The sequence below is a fragment of the Cynocephalus volans genome, chromosome 9 (genome assembly GCF_027409185.1).
Source record: "Cynocephalus volans isolate mCynVol1 chromosome 9, mCynVol1.pri, whole genome shotgun sequence".
In the NCBI taxonomy this organism is placed as follows: domain Eukaryota; kingdom Metazoa; phylum Chordata; class Mammalia; order Dermoptera; family Cynocephalidae; genus Cynocephalus; species Cynocephalus volans.
This window is the reverse complement of record NC_084468.1, coordinates 126,895,460-126,910,519: the sequence shown is the minus strand read 5'-3', so window position 1 is coordinate 126,910,519 and position 15,060 is coordinate 126,895,460. Positions and strand designations below refer to the sequence as shown.

The following is a 15,060-nucleotide window of genomic DNA, read 5'->3' as shown; positions in this document are numbered from 1 at the left end:
TTTCTTGTAACAGGCATTCGAATTGGTATGAGGTGATATCCATTGTGGTTTTGATTTGCATTTCCCTGATGATTAGTAATGTTGAACATTTTTTCATATACCTGTTGGTCATTTGTATATCTTCTTTGAAAAATGTCTATTCAGGTCTTTTGCTCATTTTTTAATTGGGTTATTTGTTTTCTTGCTCTTCAGTTGTTTGAGTTCCTTATATATTTTGTGTATTAATCCTTTATGAGATATATGATTTGCAAATATTTTTCCCATTCCATAGGTTGGCTTATCACTCTGTTAATTGTTTCCTTTGCTAGGCAGAAGCTTTTTAGTTTGATGCAGTCCTATTTGCCTGTTTTTGCTTTTGTTGTCTGTACTTTTGGGATCTTATCCAAAAAAAAAAGTCATTGCCAGACCAACATTGAGAAGCTTTTTCTCCATGTTTCTTCCACTAGTTTTACAGTTTCAGGTTTTACTTTAAGTTTTTAATCCATTTTGAGTTGATTTTTGTGTATGATGTGAAATCTTATTTCATTTTTATGCATGTGCATATTCAGTTTTCCAAATACCACTCATAGAAGATGCTATTCTTTCCCTGTTGTGTGTTCTTGGCACCTTTGTTGATCATATGTGTGTGAATTTATTTCTGGGTTCTCTACTCTGTTCCATTGGTCTATATGTCTGTATTTATGCCCATACTATACTTTTTTGAGTACTATAATTTGTAGCATATTTTGAGATTAAGCAGTGTGATGCCTCCAGCTTATTTCTTCTTGCTCAAGATTGTTTTGGCTATTTGAGGTCTTTTGTGGTTCCGTATAAATTTTAGGATTTTTTCCTGTATTTCTGTGAAATGTGCCACTGGAATTTTGATAGGAATTTCATTGAATCTGTAGATGTCTTTGGGTGGTAAGGATATTTTAACAATATTAAATCTTCCAATCCATGAATACTGAATATCTTTCCATTTGTTTTATGTCTTCCTCAATTTCTTTCATCAACGTTTTATAGTTTCCAGTGTACAAATCTTTTACCTCCTTAGTAACATTTATTTCTAAGTATTTTTATGTTATTATAAATGGGATTGCTTTCTAAATGTTCTTTTTTGTGTAGTTTGTTGTTGATGTATAGAAATGCAACTGATTTTTGTATGTTGATTTTGTATCCTGAAACTTTACTGAATGTGTTAATTAGCTCTAATAGTTTTTGGGTGAGGTCCTTAGGGTTTTCTATATATAAGATCATGTCATCTGCAAGAAGAAACAATTTTACTTTTTTCAATCCAATTTGGATGCCTTTTGTGGCTTTTTCTTGCCTAATTGCTCTGGATAGCATTTCTACTATGCTGAATAGAAGTGGCAAGAGTGGGCATGCTGACCTTAGAGGAAAAGCTTTCAGCATTTCCCTTTTGAGTGTGATGTTAGCTGTGGGCTTTTTACATATGGCCTTTATTGTGCTGAAGTACCAAATTTGTTGTATACCTAATTTGTTGCGAGTTCCTAATAGGAAAGGATGTTGAATTTTCTCAAATACTTTTTCTACATCAACTGAGATGATCATATGATTTTATCCTTGATTCTGTTAATGTGGTGTATCACATTTATTGGTCTATGTATATTGAAACATCCTTGCATCCCAAGCATAAATCCCACTTGATCATGGTGTTTGATCCTTTTAATATGCTGTCAAATTCAGCTTGCTAGTATTTTGTTGAGGATTTCTGCACTTACATTCATCAAGGATATTGGCCTGCAGTTTTATTCCTGTGGTGTTCTTCTGTGGCTTTGGTACTGGTATAAAACTGGTCCATTAAAGGATTTTGGAAGTGTTCCCTCCTATTTGTTGTTTTGGAAGAGTTTGAGAATGATTTGCATTAAATCTTCTTTAAATGTTTGGTAGAATTCACCAGTGAATTCATATGTCCCTGGGCTTTTCTTTGTTGGGAGGTTTTTGATTACTCACTCAAGGTCTTACGGATCTGTTCAGACTTTCTATTTTTTCATTATTTAGTCTTGGCATGCCACATGTTTCTAGAAATTTATTCATTTCCTCTATGTTATCCAATTTATTGATGTATAATTGTTTGTAGTAGTCTCTTATGATCCTTTGTTTTTCTGTGATATCAGGGGTAATGTCTTCTGTTTAATTTTTAATTTTATTTATTTGAGTTGTCTCTCCTTTCTTCTTAGTCTAGCTAAAGGTTTGTCAGTTTTTGTTTATCTTTTTGAAAAACCAACTCATAGTTTCACCGATCTTTTATATTGTTTTTCTAGCCATGTATTCCTGTCTGGTCTTTATTATTTCCTTACTTCTGCTAAATTTGGGCTTAGTTTTTTCTTCTTTTTCTAGTTCCTTGAGGTATAAAGTCAGGTTATTTATTTGAGATTTTTTTTTTCTTAATGTTAGGGCTTATTGTCATTTATAAAGTTTCCTCTTACAACTGTTTTTGTTGCATTCCATAAGTTTTTATATGTCTTGTTTACATTTTCCTTTGTCTCATATATTTTTTTTTCCTTTTGATTTTTCTTTAACCCATTGGTAGTTCAGGAATGTGTTGTTTAACTTCCACACATTTGTGAATTTTCTAATTTTCTTTCTTTTATTGATTTCTAGCTTCATACCATTTTGGTTGGAAAAGACACTTGATATGAATTCATCCTTCTCAAGTTTGTTAAGACATGTTTTGTGGTCTAATGTATGATTTGTTCTGTAGAATATTCCATGTGTACTAGAAAAGAATGTGTATTCTTGTGCTCTTGGATGGAATGTTCTGTATATGTCTGTTAGGTCCATTTGGTCTCCATTGTTGTTCAATTTTGCTGTTTCCTTATTGATTTTCTCTCTAGATGATCTATACATTGTTGCGAGTGGGGCTGAAGTCCCCTACAATTATTGGATTGCTGTCTATTTCTCCCTTCAGTTCTGTTAATATTTGCTTTGTTTATTTAGGCATTCTCGTATTGGGTGCATATATCTTTATACTTGTTACATCCTCTTGATGAATTGATCACTTCATCATTATATAATGACTTTCTTTGTCTCCTGTGACAGTTTTCAAGTTAAAGTCTGTTTTGTCTGATGTAAGTATAGCCACCCCTCTTCTTTTTTGGTTACCATTTGCATGGAATATCTTTTTCAATCCCTTTGCTTTCAGCCTATGTGTGTCCTTAAAGCTAAAGTGAGTTCCCTATAGGTAGTATAAAGTTGGATCTTGTTATTTTTCTTAAATTCATTCAGCCATTTTATGTCTTTTGATTGTGAATGCAATACATTTACATTTAAAGTAATTATTGACAGGTATGGATTTACTATTGACATTTTGTTTAATTTTTTGTAGTTCCTTTGTTTCTTTCTTCTCTTGCTTTCTTCCATTATAATTTGATATTTTTCTTGTAATGGTATGCTTGATTTCTTTCTCTTTATCTTTTGTGTGTCTACTAGAGGTTTTCTTACATTCATGGTTGCCATGTTTACACAAAACACATGTTTTTAAGCTGGTACCAACTTAACTTTGCACACAAAAACTACACTTCAACTTCTCATTTTATAGTTATCAATGTTACAATTTAAATCTTTTATATGTTGTGCATTCATTAACAAATTATTGTAGCTAGCTATTTTTAATACATTTGTTTTTTAACTTTTGCATTAGATTAAAATGATTTATGCACCACCATCACAGTATGAGTATTCTAAATTTGACTGTTTTCTTGCCTTTACAGTGGGTTTATACTTTCATATATTTTTTTGTTACTAACTACCATCCTTTCGTTTCAAATTAAAGAACTCCCATTAATATTTTCTACAAATCAGATCTAGTGGTGATTAACTTCCTCACTTTTGTTTATCTCTCCTTCATTTTTGACAGGCAGCTTTCCCCCGTATAGTATTCTTTGCTGGCAGTTTTATTCTTTCATCACTTTAAATATGTCATCCCAAGTTCTCCTGTTCTGCATAGTTTCTGCTGAGAAATCAACTGATAGTCTTGGAGGAGGTGGTGACAGTTGAATTTGGCAGTGCTGGGGCCGTGAGCAGGAGCGGGGTGGTTGGGGCTGCGCCGGGCCCGCCTTCCCCACTGTCCAGAGCCCCACTCGGCCCTTCCCCTCCACCTGGTGGTGGGAAGTTTCCTGAGGAGCCTTGGCAGCCATAGCTTACAATTGAGCATGAGTCTTCTTATGATTAGTGAGAATGTAAAATTGTCTCGTGACTATGCATTGCTGGGAAACTATGACTCTGCAATGATCTATTATCAGGGAGTTCTTGATCAAATGAACAACTGTCTGTACTCAGTGAAAGATACATAACTCCAGCCAAAATGGCTGCAGGTTTGGCAGGAAATAAATGTGGAAGCTAAACATGTTAAGGATATCATGAAAATACTAGAGAGCTTTAAATCAGACAGCACTCCCTTGAAAACTGCATAACATGAGCTTCCAGCTTCTGAGAGAGAAGTCTGGTCCTTGCTTGTGCCTGTTGAATGAAGGCCCTCCCCAGGACCTAGAAAATGCCAGTCTCCTCAGTACAGTGACCCTAAACCACATGGTAGCCATCCAAGTACAACTGGCAGAGTTCACCGTCGATCTGCACAAATTCTTCACAGTGACAGAGGGAAAGCTGTTTGTTGTCATGAAAAGAAAGAACAGAACAAAGGAAGAGAGGAAAAGAATAATAAATTGCCTGCCACAGTTACAGAACCAGAGACAAATAAATTTGATAGTACTGGATATGATAAGGATTTAGTAGAAGCTTTGGAAATGGATATAATTTCTCAGAATCCCAATGTTATCACTGATTTAGCAGAAGCTAAAAAGTTGCTTAAAGAAGCTGTGGTGTTACCATTGTGGATGCCAGAATTTTTTAAGGGCATTAGGAGACCATGGAAAGGAGCATTGATGGTTGGCCCACCTGGCACAGGAAAGACCCTCCTTGCTAAAGCAGTAGCTACAGAATGCAAGACAACATTCTTCAATGTTTCTTCATCAACTCTGACTTCTAAATACCGAGTAGTCTGAGAAGCTGGTTCATCTTCTGTTTGAAATGGCTCAGTTTTATTCTCCAGCCACCATATTTACCGATGAGATAGATTCCATTTGTAGTCACAGAGGGACTTCTGAAGAGCATGAAGCAAGCAGGAGGGTGAAAGCTAAGCTGCTGGTTCAAATGGATGGTGTTGGAGGTGCTTCTGAAAATGATGACCCTTCCAAAATGGTTATAGTTCCGGCAGCTACTAATTTTCCCTGGGATATAGATGAGGCTCTAAAATGACTTCTTGAAAAATGAATCTATATTCCTGATGGAGTTTGGATGTGTTGTCCCCTCCAAAACTCATGTGGAAATTTGATCCCCAATGTGGCAGTGTTGGAAACTGAATGAGTCATGGGGGCAGATTCTTCATGAATGGATTAATGCTCTCCCTGGGGAGGAGGGATTAATGAGTGATTTCTCGCTCTAATAGTTCCCGTGAGAGCTCGTTGCTTAAAAAAAACCTGGCACCTCCTCTTTCTCTCTTGCTTCTTCTAGCTATGTGATCTGCTTGTACCTGCTGGCTGCCTGCCACTTTCCACCATGAGTAGAAGCAGCCTGAGGCCCACGCCAGATGCAGCTGTCCCAGAATTGTAAGCCAAATAAACCTCTTTCCTCTATAAATTACCCAGTCTCAGGTATTTCTGTTATAGCAACACAAAATGGACTAAAACAGGACATTGATACCGAGGAGTGGGGTGTTGCTATACAGATACCTGAAAATGTGGATGCAGCTTTGGTACTGGGTATTGGGCAAAAGTTGGAGGAGTTTGGAGGACTTAGAAGAAGCAAAAAAAGACGAGGGAAAGTTTGGAATGTCTTAGAGACTTATGTGGTGGCAAGCAGAATGCTGATGGAAATGTGGATAGTAAAGGCCATGTGGATGATGAGGTCTCAGATAGAAATGAGGAACTTATTGAGAATTGGACAAAAGATCACCCTTGCTACACCATAGCAAGGAACCTGTCCACATTGTGTCCATGCCCTTGGACTTTGTGGAAGTTGGAACTTAAGAGTTGTGAACCAGAGCATTTGGCCAAAGAAATTTCTAAGCAGCAAAGCATTAAGGATGCTGCATGGCTACTTCTAACAGCCTACTCTGAGTTATGGCAGCAAAGGCATAACATAAAGCCAGAATTTAAAAGGGAAGCAGAGGGCCGGCCCGTGGCTCACTCGGGAGAGTGCGGTGCTGAGAACACCAACGCCCCAGGTTCGGATCCCATATACGGATGGCCGGTTCGCTCACTGGCTGAGCGTGGTGCTCACAACACCAAGTCAAGGGTTAAGATCCCCTTACCAGTCATCTTTAAAAAAAAAATTAAAATAAAATAAAAATAAAAGGGAAGCAGAGCATAAAGTTTTGGAAAATTTGCAGCCTGGCCATGCAGTAAAGAAGCAGAGAGCTGGAGAACAATGCAAGGGTGAAGCAGATAAGCTGGTTGCTAAAGACATTATCTTGGCAGTGAGGCAGCCAGATGCTAAGAACCAGGACAATGGAAAAAATGCCCTAAAGGCATTTGAGAAGTCTGGAAGGGTGCCCCACCCCTCACAGGCCCTGAGGCCTAGCAGGATTGAGTTATCCTGGAGGACAGACCTGGGGCACAGCTGCCCTCGGGATCCTGCTTCCTGCATCCCAGTTGCTCCAGCTGGAGCAGCCCCAAGTGTGATTTGTGCAGCAGCCCTGGAGAGTAGAGGCCTGAAATCTCAGTGGCGTCCACATTGTGTTAAGTCTGCAGGCCAGCAGGACATGTGAGCAGTGGAGGTGTGGCATCCTCCTCCCAGATTCCAGAGGATGTATGTAAAAGCCTGGGGACCCAGGCAGAGACCTGCCATAGGGGTGGAGCCACCACAGAGGCCATCTACTAGAGCAATGCAGAGCAGAAATGTGGGGTCAGAGTTGCAGCAGAGAAACTCTAATAGCACCATGCCTACTGGAGCCATGAGAGTGGGACCGCCATGGAGTCCCCAGACCTGTGGAGCTATGAGAGTGGAACACCAGGCTGGGAGAGGTGAAGTGTGGCCTGAGACCAGGAAAGCCATAGGAGTGGAGCTGCCCAAGGACTTGGGGACCCAACCCCCACACTGTGTGCAGATGCAGTTGAACATGGAATCAAGGTACCTGATTTGCCAGCCTTGAGATTTAATACCTGCCCTGCTGGGTTTTGGACTTGTTTGGGACCTGTTTTTCCTTTCTTCTGGCCTATTCCTCCCTTTTGGAATGGGAATGTATACCCAATGCCTGTTCTACCACTGTATCTTGGCAGTAGATAAATTTGGTTTAGACTTTTACAGGTTCAAAGCTGGAAGGACTTTTGCTTTTGGTCTCAGAGGAGACTTTGGACTTGGACTTTTAAGTTGGTGCTGGAGCAAGCTAAGACGTTTAGGACTGTTAGAATAGAATGATTGCATTTTGTATGTGAGAGTGACATGAGTTTTGGGGGGCCAGGGGTGGAATGATGGAGTTTGTATGTGTTGTCCCCTCCAAAATTCATGTGGAAATTTGATCCCCAATGTGGGAGTTTTGGAAACTGATTGAGTCATGGGGGCAGATCCTTCATGAATGGATTAATGCTCTCCCTGGGGGAGGGGGGATTAATGAGTGATTTTTCGCTCTAATAGTTCCTGCGAGAGCTCATTGCTTAAAAACACCCTGCACCTTCTCTCTCTCTTGCTTCCTCTCTCTTGTTTCCTCTCTCTTGCTTCCTCTCACCATGTGATCTGCTTGTACCCGTTGGCTGCCTGCCACTTTCTGCCATGAGTAGAAGCAGCCTGAGGCCCAAGTCAGATGCAGCTGTCCAAGAATCATAAGCCAAATAGACCGCTTTCCTTTATAAATTACCCAGTCTCAGGTGTTTCTGTTATAGCAACACAAAACAGACTAAAACAATTCCTTTACCATCAGCAAAAGGCAGGGAGGAGCTATTACAAATAAGTTTACATGAGCTAGAATTGGCTGATGATGTTGACCTTGCAAGCATAGCAGAAGACATGGAAGGTTATTCATGTGCCGACATTACCAACATGTGCAGGGATGCATCCTTGATGGCAATGAGAAGGCGTATTGAAGGTTTGACCCCAGAAGAAATCCGAAATCTTTCAAGAGAAGACATGCACATGCCTACAACTATGGAGAATTTTGAAATGGCTTTTAAAAAGCTTTCTAAGTCAGTATCTGCTGCAGACATTGAAAGATATGAGAAATGGACATTTGAGTTTGGATCATGCTAAATTCTCACATGTAAACTGTGAGAAATCTGCCTAAGTGTTTAAATACTAATTAAATGTAGTGTTTCATTGCAGTGAGTGGTATATTTTTTAAAACTTTCATAATGGTAAGATTTTTAAAATTCTCATGATTCTGAATAAAGGCAATTTTTTTATTGTTGCAAAAAAAAAAAAAAGAAAGAAATCAACTGATAGTCTTGAAATAGGTTGAAAGTTACCTTGAATGTGATGAATCATTTGTCTCAGTGCTTTCAAAATTCTCTCTTTATTTTTGATTTTTGAGAATTTTATTATAATGTGTCTTGGTGATGATCTCTTTAATGTAATATATTCAGTGTTCTTTGGGCTACATTGATCTTGATGTTCACTTCTCTCTCCAAGTTTGAAAAAATTTCTGTTATTTCTTTTTAAGTCAACTCTGTTTCCCTCCTTCTTTTCTACTCCTTCTGGGATTTCCATGATGTTTTTTTTTTTTTTTTTTTGCTTCCCTTGATGGTGTCCCATAAGTCACATAAGCTTTCTTCACTATTTTTTTTTTCTTTTTGTTTTTCTGACTGGGTGATTTCAAATGGGCTATCTTTCAGTTTGCTGATTCTTTCTTCTGCTTGATCAAAAATGCTCTTCAAGCTCTCTAAAGAATTTTTTAGTCCAGTGCATCTGGAGTTCTTCAGCTCCAGAATTTTTGTTTGGTTCTTTTTTTATGGTTTCTATCGCTTTGTTGAACTTCTAATTTTGTTCATGAATTGTTTTTCAGATTTTGTTTGTCTCTGTTTTCTCTGGTTGCTCACTGAATTTCTTTAAAATGATTTGTTTTAATTTTTGTCAGGCAGTTCAGAGATCTCTATTTCTTTAGTGTCAGTTAATGGAGATTTATTTTGGTTTTGGGCACTGTTATATTTCCATGATTATTCATTATACCTGTGCCTTGTGTTCATGTTTGTGTTTTTAAAGAAGTAGGCATCTTTTTCAAACTTTACAAACTGGCTTCATTTGGGAATGCCCTTTACCAGTCAGCCTATCCAGAGATTTTGGGTGAGCCATCTCATAGGCCCACAGGTGGGCTTACTTCTGGAATCCTTAGGCAGACCAGTATGGTGCCTATATCACCAGATAGGTGAGCAGGCCTGGTTCCTGTATCCACAGGGGCAGACCTAACACCTGGGTTCACAGGTGTGAGCCAGGTGGCTGGGTTCATAAAATGGGCCTGGGGTCTGAGTCTGAAAGTACTCTCCTGGTTCTGGGATGGGCCAGGCATCTGGATCTATGGAAATGGGCCTGGTCCTGAGTTTTTGTAGACCAGCTAGGAGCTTGGGGCCACTGGACATGTTCTGACACTGGGAGGGGCTTGACAGCTGGTCCACATGGGTTGGCCTGGAGCCTACGTCTTTGAGAGCTGGCCTGGTGAGGGGTTCATGGGGGCAGATCTGGTGCAGGGGTTTACAGGAAAGTGAGGTGCTCACTTCACTCTCCTTTTCTCTCATGGAGGAAATCTCTCTCCACACTGTACTGCCTGGGCTTGGGCAGGGGTGACATGAGTATGGTGAAACTGTCCTTTTTGCCCTCTTCAATGCTTCATTTATTTATTTCTTAGCTCCACCCATGTGCTGTAATCTCTCATCTGAACCCCTTAGCCCTTGTGAAAGGATTTTTGTGTGTAGACAGTTGTTCAATTGGACATTAGGTGAGGAAATGAGTACTAGGTGAGGAAATGAGTACTGGAAAGTCCTATTCTATCATTTTGCTGATATCATTCTCCCCTGGAAAAGAGTCCTTACCTTTGACACCAAAAGCATGATCAATGAAAAAAATGTTGATACATTGGATTTCACAAAACTGAAAACTTTTGCTCTATGAAAGACCATGTCAGAGAGATGAGAAGACAAGCTACAGAGTGGGAGAAGAGATTTTCGAAATGTATCAGGCAAAGGATGGGTATCTTGAATATATAAAGAACTGTCAAAATCCAACAGAAAAGAGCATGCTATCTAAAACATGGGGAAATGATATCAAGAGACATTTCACTGAAGAAGATATACACATGGCAAATCAGCTCATGAAAAGATGTTCCACATTATTAGCCATCAGAGAAATGCAAATTAAAATCACAATGAGATATTGCTACACACAATGAGATATCACTACAGAATGACTAAAATGAAATTTAGTGACAATGCCAAATGCTGGTAGGGATATAGAGAAACTGGATTACTTATTCATTGCTGGTGGAAGTGTGGCACATAGGAGATTATAGACCAAATACCCCAAGAACAGCTGCTTTAGAAATAAACTATTTTCCTTGAAAAACAAAAGCATGTACGTAGTTGTATTTCTCTGAAACTATTGCTCTTAAGTATAGTCTTAACAATTTGTATTCATAATAACCTTTTTATTGAAATAGCTCTATCTCACAGAAAACCAGAGGTGGGTAATTGTGAACTGTATATCACACACTGGCATTTTAGCATACTAGCAGAGCTCATGAATACACATAACACAATTTTCTAAAGCTACACGTATCCTTGTATAGCTTCTCAAAGTGGCAAGAATAAGCACATTAGTTAACAGACAAAGAAATAGCCTCTTTGTAGCATTTAAAATACAAAGCAAAAACATATAAACTGAACAATTATCCTTTGTAATTGATATTTCAGTGTTGTATCTCATTTAAAAATGATCTAGGCATACAACAAATTCCTAAAAATTAATTTAGTGTAAGTCCAAGTTTCTAAGTTACCTAAAGAAATTATCTTCAAGCTGTCGTGCTATAAAATGAAACTACTGTTGAAAATCAGAATAATAATTCAATCTAGCTAAATAGAAATTTATATTTTTTATAGTCTTAAACATAAAGTAGAAACAATGTTAGCTTGTTTCATCAATAAATCAGTATAAATTCAGGAACAACATTCTCAAACAGGATTAATATAGGATTACATTATACTTCACACTGATAGAGAAGATGTAGCTGGTTTTATTAATCCAAAAATATTAAATTAGTCTTGTTTGCCAAAGATTCACCTAAATTCCATGATTTGGCTTCTTAAAATGTTACTTTTTGGTTTCAGTAAGATTTTTTTTTTCCTTTTAGATTCTAGCACATTTAAAGTATTAAAAGTTCATTATTTTCTGGGAATTTAGGAATCTTCAATCCATGTAAGTGCTTATTTACCTCTATCAGCCAGTCATAACAGACCTTTTTAATTTAAAAGTTTACAGTCTAATTTGTCATTAACATCCTTAGATGGAAAAATAATACATTAATTTTTTAGAAACATTAAAAGTAAAGGTTTTTCTGAATTATAGACACATATACTGAGAAACAGAGAGTATTTAGAGTTCTAAATCTAAAATTTAGCAGTGGGTCAAGAGTAAACACAATATCACTATAAATCATCAGTCCAGATCCTAAAGAGTTGTCCTTTTCCTTATAGGCAGAAAATTCCTAGTTGACCTGAGCTCTAAATAGATAAATAGAAAAACACTAACAAATCAAATACCCTGTTGTCTCTCACCCAGCAGAGAATAGATCTCTGTAAGCCACTAATTCTTCTAAGAGGTCACCAAACTGTCAGACCATAAAAACAAATTGCCAGTCATTGCTGCCACCATGGGGAAATAATTTGTCAGTTGTAAAAGAACCAAAAACAAAACACAAAATTAGTAGAGAGGAGAATTAAAAATAGAAAAACAACATAAGCAAATTTTATTGCTGCTTTGGGTTCACCTTTGGGAGCCAAGAAAAGACATACTGGGCTTAAACTACCCATGAGGTGCACTTCTCTAGTGCCAAAGTGTACCTGGTCCAGTTAAGTGTATCCATTAGATATCCTGGTAGAAGACCTCCAAAACTGTTATAAGAAATTCTTCAAAAAAGTAAAATCATAATTTTCATACATAGTTAAAAGAGCATGTTAAAGATTTTGTTTCACTTATTAGAGGAAAGCAATGCAGTCTTACAACAATTAAAAAGGTAAACACACATATACCCCACAAATTTATATGGGATAAAGGAATGTGGAAATGGATGTGCAAATGAAGGTAAAACCAGCTTCTTCCACAGTGGGGGAAGAAAATCAATTTACCTTCTACTGAATAGAATAGCATTTGTGTATTTATAGACAAAAATTATTTTCTACTTGTATCAGTCATGTGCAATTTATAGTGTTGTAAAATAGCTCCCATAGAGTCAGAAAACCCAGAAGGTTGTCTCCTTGAGTCAAGACAATTTATGATTTTCTATTGACACACATATTTACCCCTACACTTTTTCGTCCTAGTTTTATTGTAAATAATTCTCATGTGGACTATAAAGTAGCCTCCTGACTGGTTTGTCTTTATTTTACACTAAAGGGAAGAACTAAAATTCAACCCAAGTCCATGCTGGTAATACATTGCAGCATATATATTTTTCATTCTCTTGGATTTCTCTAGAATGGCTTACTTTGCTTTCTTTTGGTTTCTCTGCTCCCAAATAAATGTATGTACTCTGTCCCAACTCCAACTGGCCTAAACTTTCAGTGTTTCAATTCCAAATTCCCAAAGTCTCACGACAGATTAGCTCAGTTTAGATTAGGTGCCCATTCCAGATTCATTACATGTGAATAGGGATCTAGCCACTGGATAAAAACATTGCTAGCTAGGCCCACCTCTTGCAAAGAAGCTGGGAATAGAGGCCGGTTCTCTTGGAAATAAGAGCAGGTGGGGCCGGCCCATGGCTCACTTGGGAGAGTGTGGTGCTGATAACACCAAAGCCATGGGTTGGGATCCTATGTAGGGATGGCTGGTTAGCTCACTTGGGAGAGCGTGGTGCTGACAACACCAAGTCAAGGGTTAAGGTTAAGATCCCCTTTCCAGTCATCTTTATATAGGGAAAAAAAAAAAAAAAGAAGAAATAAGAGCAGGTGGGTACAAAGCATTGACTGACATATCCAGCATATATTTATGGTCGATTTAGGTCACAGAAAGTAAGCTACGTTTTACAGAAGCATCTACTAATGTTCCCATTCGAGGACTATGCTCCTTTTAATTTTCATTCATGGTTCAATTTTCATCAAAGATGCCAATTCTAAGCTCAATTGCACTTGAAATTTAGTTATTCAGTTAAAACATATTTGAAATATGTTTTTGTGAGAGCTGGAGATTAATTTTAGCCTTTTGAAAATTTGATTCTTATACTTTTAGATACATAGTTATTATTCTATAACAGTTCATTATGAAAGAAAATATGAACTTAATATATTAAAATTCTAAAAATTCTTTTCAGTTTCTAATTTATCTCAAGGTATATGTTCTTCGTAAGTAGTGAACTTAATCTTCTGTTTCTGGTAAATGCCCCATAGGATGTGTAAGGGGGAAACCCTGTGACACTGTTACCAGTCAGGAGACCCACTGAGTTGCATTCTTAAGAAAAGAGCACAACTTTTGGTTTTGTCCTAGGGACACAGGCCACTTCAAGTCCAGTTAGTGGAAAGAAGTGGAGATTTTATAAATCTCACATTCAGTCATAATGTGAGAAGGAGGAAGGTCAAAGGAGGTTCCATTTACTATTCTGTAAGAGAATCAGGAATTATAAAACAGGAACCTTGACAATAAGAACTTTGTAAGACTTTGTAACCTTTGCAGCTTGCTCTTGCTTGTTACTTTTGTCATCCCTTCCTTGTGCGGAGCAGTTCAAACCTAAATTCCTTTATCATTTTATTTTCTTATTTTACACTTCTCTCAGTAACCTGAATTGATGAGCCATGATATTTGGAAGTAGGTTGAATTTTAATTCTGGACTTGTAGTTAAACTCATGATGAATTAGTTATTTATGATGCTGTAATTTCCTTTATAAAATTAGTACATCTTAAGCACTTTGATTCCAAACCAGAACCTTCAGATGGAAATTGCAATGGTATCCTCCAGTTGTTTTGTGTTTCATTTACATATTGTATTTATGTCCTCAGAGAAGCAGATACCAAGATAGGGTGAGGCACAGAAGGAATTTACTGGGGGGAAGTGCCCGTTAAGGATAAAGGGAGGAAGCAGGAGTAGGGAGGGATTGCCTTCAGATGGAGTTGAAGGGCTAACACTTGTGAAGAAGAGGGAAAGATGGAGAATTGGGAAGGAAGAATTTCAGTTTACAGCAGAGCTCTAAGAAAGTTTTGGCCAGGCTGATGGGGCATCTTTAAGCCAAAGTCTCCCATTAGATAAGTTCCACATCCCACAAGAATGTCCTATGCTGCTGACTGCTAGGAGCAGCCCAGAAGAAGTATGTTCTAAGCACAAACACTGGGTGAGTTGGGAACGGGGAGGAGAGGATGGAGGGATGGGGAGGTGGATTTAGATGGGCTGCAGCTGGGGCTGCCATAACAGATCTCAGTGTCACAGCTTCAGGGCTTCCACAAGCATATATAGACATTTTATGGAAAGAGAAAGAAGTGTGCTTTCAATACGTTTGTCTTCTAATTTTAATTAACTAATTTCAACCAATTTTATACACCCACACCCACACACAACACTGCACAATCTTCAGGGTAGAAAAATAAAGCATTAACATCATCAAACCCTGATTTTGTACTCACAAAGATCCTAGGTAGTCAGATGAAATTTAGTTGAAAGAAGACTTGAACTTTGATGATGATAATGATGACGATGATGATGATAACTAAAGTTTGTTAGTTGCATATAATGTACAAACTAAAGTTCGTTAGTTGTAAAGTTTGTCCAGGTGTTTTACATGTGTTGTCTTATTTGGTCGTCACATTAGCCCTTGTGAAGTTGGTAATATTTGTCACCATTTTGCAGAGAGAGAAGTAGATACAGAAGGTAGAGTGGCTTGC

General features: G+C 37.9%; 1 pseudogene; it reads left to right on the top strand.

The window, feature by feature from the left end:
- Positions 1-4,154: 4,154 nt before the first annotated feature.
- On the top strand, positions 4,155-8,241 carry LOC134386550 (katanin p60 ATPase-containing subunit A1-like; annotated as a pseudogene).
- Positions 8,242-15,060: the final 6,819 nt, after the last annotated feature.